Below are 6,160 nucleotides of genomic sequence, written 5' to 3' on the forward strand. Positions count from 1 at the left end.
ACACACACGCGTCTGACCTTAAAGACACCATAGAACACACCAGAAGAAAAGATAAAAATCTGCTAATTTCTGTAATTACTTACACTAATTATTAACAGGTGCCTAACTACTCTGACCAACAGCAAAGGACGTGATTAAAAGAATTTTCTGAGTGACACATGTCTGCCGCTGGTGTCACTTGACAGCGCTGCAGGGAGGATTGACTTTCAGTGTTGACTGGGAGGAAGAAACATTTACACGCAGTGGAAAAGAAACCCTGATAGCACACAACGCGCAGTCAACCCACCCATGACTTTAGGCTCAAAGCAAACCTGCCTTTTTTTTTTTTTTTTTTTTTAAACACACACACACTGACACACACACATAATTTGGCTTTGGGTGTTAAACCTGTCTGACAGTGCAGGACATACAGTAAATAAGCAGCACGACAACCTGGTGCAAATATTGATGTACTGTATGTGTTTACTTTAGCTCTCTGGGTGAGGGTGTCACCAGCGTTATAAAAGGTTTCTCACGCTGCATTTAAGCGACTACAAATACCACGAGGAAATTAGGTATGCACATAAAAAAAGGCTATAGATAACAATAAAGCTCTGTTCTGTCTCTTTTGCATGACTCCATAAGCAGTAAATTTATCTCGGGCACTGAATTATTCAGGCCTCTAGGCGACAGGGTTCCCATGCCGATGCCAGGCTAAGTGCCCTACATCTTATCTTTGTGGCTGGATATCAGCCAAGAGGATGGAGCTCTGTCTCGGGGAGTGGGGGACAGGGGTGTTTCTTTTCAGGGAAATATTTGGGACCAGAGGGAGTAAGTCTAGTCAATGTTTAACACCTCTTGAACGACATCAGGCCTGTAAATGCGGTGACCTTCTGAAATGGTTAACCACCCACCTTTCTTTAACTCAATAGTGGGATTCTAGTCTGCTCACGTTTTACACATTACAGCAATGACTGGAAAATGGCTTACAAAGTATCTGTAACCAGAGTTAAAGCAGCTCTATGTTAGCTTCTGAAAGTACAAAAAGACATTTTTAATTTTTTTCACAAATGAAAAGTGGAACTCATAAGTAATATACTCACCTTTGCTCAATTCAATACCCTCGATGGTTTTGCAGCTACAGCCTTTCTTGGTCTGGTGTGACCAGTAGCTTACAGTATGGTGACTATTTTTAGCTAATGATCTTCTTTACTTGTGTTATAAGCTATGTTATTTTAGCATTCACCACTGAACCAAATTCAGTTTCCAGGTAAGGAATGTAATATCTAACCAGAGTGAAAACATTAGCTAATTCCCAGGGTGAATTCCAAAACAAGGTGGACTATTTGGGCTGTTTCTCAGACATTTTAAAGGGGAAACATACCATTTAATGTCGACACTGATTCACACGTTTTCAGGACAATTATTCATTAGAATAATCCCGTTTTAGCTGGATTTTTCCTCTTTAAATATAGTCTTACCCATTCCTCTGAGACAAGGATGTGTGTGTGTGTTTGGCACAATTAAGGGTGACATCATTAACTCCAACAAAGCCTTGAGAAAAACAAACATGTTAACCGAGCGCACACACCTCGGGGACTCTACAGCAGGCTGCCTAATGGACCTAATAAAAACAACATGAAGGAATCTGACACATAAGTGCTCTTTATTTGCCTCAGTCTCCATTCAACACACAGCAGGTTGTGGCACAAATGATCTTGTTGCAAAACTACTTTTGTGCTGTTATCTTGAGGCGGGGTGAGGTCAATTGATTACTGTGAGTCACTGGGATGACAGCTAAAGTGAAGGATACTGAGAGGTAACTTATGTAATAGAAAACAAGACAGAAAAGGTGAACTCTATTTCCTGCTTTCAACAGGGATGTCATGATCAACATATCTGACCATCTCTGATGACACTTTTATGGACCTTTTTGGTATTGTAATGCTTTCAAATAAGTTAAAATATTGAAGGCTAAGTAAAGGGTAATATTATATATTTTTATTATAAAGAAATTCTATGAAAATACCAAAAACCTGTAATGGATGTATCCTGCTAACAAGTCAGGCCCTGTTTACACGTACATGGTTATTTTGAAAAACGGAGATATTTCACTTTGTTTGTGCCCTTTGTTTACACGCCAACAGAGAATTCGCCTCTGAAAACGAGTCTTTCTAAAAACTCCGGCCAGAGTGGAAATTTTGGAAAACTTTGTTTGCACGTTTGCATGTAAACTGAGACAAACAGAGGTTTAGGCAGCCGAGGAAGTGAGGAAGAGAAGAGAGAGGATTTCGGGGATTCTGATTGGCTAACGTGGGCTTGAGCTTCTCGTTACACTGCCACCTACAGGTTTGGCATGCTCTTGACAGCAATGACGGCATATATACATGGGTACGTGTAAAACGAACACTTTTCTGAAAACTGACAGCTGTGCACGATGTTATTTTTGAAAACGGAGAGGTTGAAATGTCCGTTTATGAAAATAGCCGGCCACGTGTGTAAACATAGCATCAATCTCTAGGCCCTGGACACCCACACAGGTGTTTTCAGTTAGTCTGTCAGATTAGACCTCTGCCCAGGTTGAAGGTGGGCAGGAGCTTAGATGGGAATTTATTAAGTCACACATCTTTATCTACCAATAAGAATGATGAAGGTGTCATGTGTCCCGGCCTAACAGGTGCAACAGACCCAACAGGAGTCTCAGGAAGATGTCAATCAATCAGTCTAACCACACCCCCACAGTCCTGGGAAGAGGTTAACTGAAAACACCTGTCTGGGTGTCCAAGGCCTACAGCACACCCGGGCAAGTACACATGTAGTTGTAAATAACGTATAAATTAGAATTGTAGTTTTTTTTAAGGTCCAGATACATGCTAAGTTCCAGATATCTACAGTAGTGTCCTATAACAGCTGGGCACTGTAGGTTTTAGCAAATGTTACTCAAAGAGGAGTAAATAGACCATTTGGTAGGTACTATTTTTAGCTGTGGAAATAACACACATCTGCTGCACTAGTTCATATTTAAGCCTGCAAGACTATATGTGGAGTTGAGATACATTGGATGTGTTTATTGTAATGAATTAACATGACACCTAACAGTGTGGCTCATTTATGTGTTTTTAATGGAGCACAGCGTAAATTCCTTCAGGAAGACTTCTAAACTTAATCACTTTTTTCTCTCTTCTAAACCGAACAGCTGTTAGAGGCGTTCACTTTTATTTTAACCAATCAGAAGCGGCCATTAATTTCACGAGCCAATCACAGCATGACATCCCTGTTTTAAACCTGTCTCTCTCTTCTGCTCAGTTGTCATTTCAGGCTAAGAGCACAACCCTCCTCCTCCCCTTGCACCTCCGGTCTTCATCACGCACAGCTCCTGGGTCCTCCTCCGGCAGGCCGCTACCGTCAGCTCCTCGGTTTGGTCTTTGGGCTCCTCACACCACCATCAGTGTCTAGACTCCATCGGGGGATTATCGTTTGGTTTTCTACCCCTTTATAAAATATAATTTCATAACGATGGAGTCTAATCTCCAAAGACTGTACATTTCATATTATGCATATGTACAATAAATCTTTGCATATCTGCAACGAAGTCTCTCCTGATTGAAATAGTTTTCGGACACTCAATGCAAACACCAAAAACCTTTAAAACGCATCTAGACACTTCATCAATCTTGATCAATCAGCTAATCCCTAGATCTTCAACAGGGGGTCCGGGACCCCTAGGGGGTCCTCAAAGTCACTGCAGGGGGGCCTCCAAGTTATTGTCAAATTTTAAAATTTGTTTCATAAATTAAAATGTTTTAACACAATTCTAACATATTGTTAGCAAATATAAATCCCCACTGATGATAGGCTTACTGGTCTATAGGTAAGGCAGTCTCTAAGATAGCCACCCACAAATACAGTTAATCATAAAGATTCAATGTGCCACATGTATGTGTAACATTAAAATCATGCCAACAATTATTATTTTAATAGCTTAGTATTCTATGCAAAAAAGGTATGTATAAAGGCTTTGGGCCGCCCTACACGTTATTGTAGGCCCAGGTTAATATGCAACTTAATTTTATAAAATATATGTAGTGGGGGTCCCTGATCCGTCTCCCTTTCAGTTAAGGGGTCCTTGGTTTAAAAAAACGTTGAAGACCCCTGATCTAATCAAAAAGCCAGGTGTTGGTCTCTAGACATCAGGGAAAATATTTGACCAAAGGGAATGATAATGACATCAAATAGAGCACACCTGTGTTTGTTCACTGAAGTGTACATGGGAAATGTAGTTTACAATTGTTGTTCCCAATGTTTAAATATATAGCAAGCTCAATATTTGTATCACACAAACTGAGGATGACAACTTCTGTTATTTATTTCTGTTATTGCGATTTCTTGACTGCTTTCTGTATTGCTGTATTTTTAGTTTCATGCCTTTGGGAACTGCAATTGTGAACTACATTTCCCATGTGTACTTGTGTAAGATCAAGCACAGGTGTGCTCTATTTGACGTCATTATAAGCCTCGAAATTCCACTTTGTCAAACATTTGCCCTGATGAAAGTCTGAAGACTGGAAGCTTTTTAATTCAACACCTGAGTGACTGAAGGCTTTCTTCTTCAAGATTTAATGTTTTTGGTCCTTGCACCTTAGCAAAGAGTCGTGAGTGTGTTGGCTGTCTCAAAGTGCCCAAAAAAAAAAAGATACGACAGAAAGTATTGAGAGATAGACACCTTTTCATTTTGGCCATTAATGGGATATGTTGACAGTAGGAAACATAAACTAATGCCAGCCTTATGCTTTAAATGCTTCTCCATGGGTTTTTTAGACCTTCTCAATGCACTTTCGGATAAAGCCAAACATTTAGCCAAAACAAGGCTGACTATCTGCTTATGTGGAGATACAAGGTTTTCACCTGGCAAGAGCTAATAAACATAATGAACAAACAAAGAAATACAACAAACAGGCCCGTGTTTTTTTTTTTTTTTTACTACAAGTGAATTTTACCTTGAAGTTTCAGGCCAACATGGATTTGGAGCTTTTCATTTCTGGCTTTCCCACATGGATATCATGTGTAATTTAATCAATTTAATGCTTTTTAAATAAAATAAAGAAACAGATGGCCCCCTATTGGTTAATACCATTTTTGAAACCATTCAAGGTGCATGCAACTCTCTAAAGCCATTGTAAAGCAATGAAATCATGCACACAAAAGGCATAGTTTCTAAGAAGTTCACACTTTGGAAATAATTGATTTTCAGTGATGTGATCATGTACATATTCCTGTGAAGAATATGGAAAGCATGTCATCTATGTTTTGCTTAAAATAAGGGCTGTTATTTTTGAAGAAGTCGCAAACCAACCTGGGAGTGTGGTTTTAATGTAACCTAAGTAGTTTTATTATCACACATAAATGTATTTGCTTATATCCCAGCACTTCTTTTCAAACATTTGAGTGCCAAAATAAACCCCCAGCTGTTGTATCTTTGTTGGTGTATCTATCTATCTTTACATAATCTTTGCATCTTTGAAAGGATCAAAGTAATCTGGTGACGCACAAGCAGAGCACAGCTCTGTTGTCATTTGTGAATTGATGAAAAGATGAGTCACTATTTTGATTAAGCAGGAACTCTATAGCCGATCCTGTTGTTATTCCATGGAAATATGGAAATGTTCTTTTCTCATTTCGCGAGACTATCACACTTTCTCTCATGCACACACACACAATCTTTGGTGCAGGTGTGACTTATTTCTTGTACTGCAAGCACAAGGTGTCCCTTCAGAACCTCATAAAGGGAAAAAGCATATTCTGAAAATTGTCTTTGACCAGTTTTTGGAGTAGGAACCACATTTAGAGTTTGTGTGATTTGATTCCTCAAAAAAACTTGACAGATTTGTTCACTTCAGAGTTAGGTGGAAAGACTGTAAACCCTAATATCTTGTTGAATCAGCCATGTTTTCAATGTGGTTTTGCTCTTTTGGAAGAAGTCAGTACCGAAGAACGAGCTCATTTGTTCTCCAGCTTGTGATTTGACTGCTGACTTAAATAGCCACACCACTATATCCAAAAGTTATCTTGTCCATCATGGGGGAAAATAAAATAAAAAACACAACAGCCCACAGAGACACAAACCTACTTGTTCTCTCATTTTGCATGAAATGTTGAAAAGAACTGTGAATATATTCATAGA

This window comes from Sander lucioperca, chromosome 17 (assembly GCF_008315115.2).
Source record: "Sander lucioperca isolate FBNREF2018 chromosome 17, SLUC_FBN_1.2, whole genome shotgun sequence".
Lineage (NCBI taxonomy): Eukaryota > Metazoa > Chordata > Actinopteri > Perciformes > Percidae > Sander > Sander lucioperca.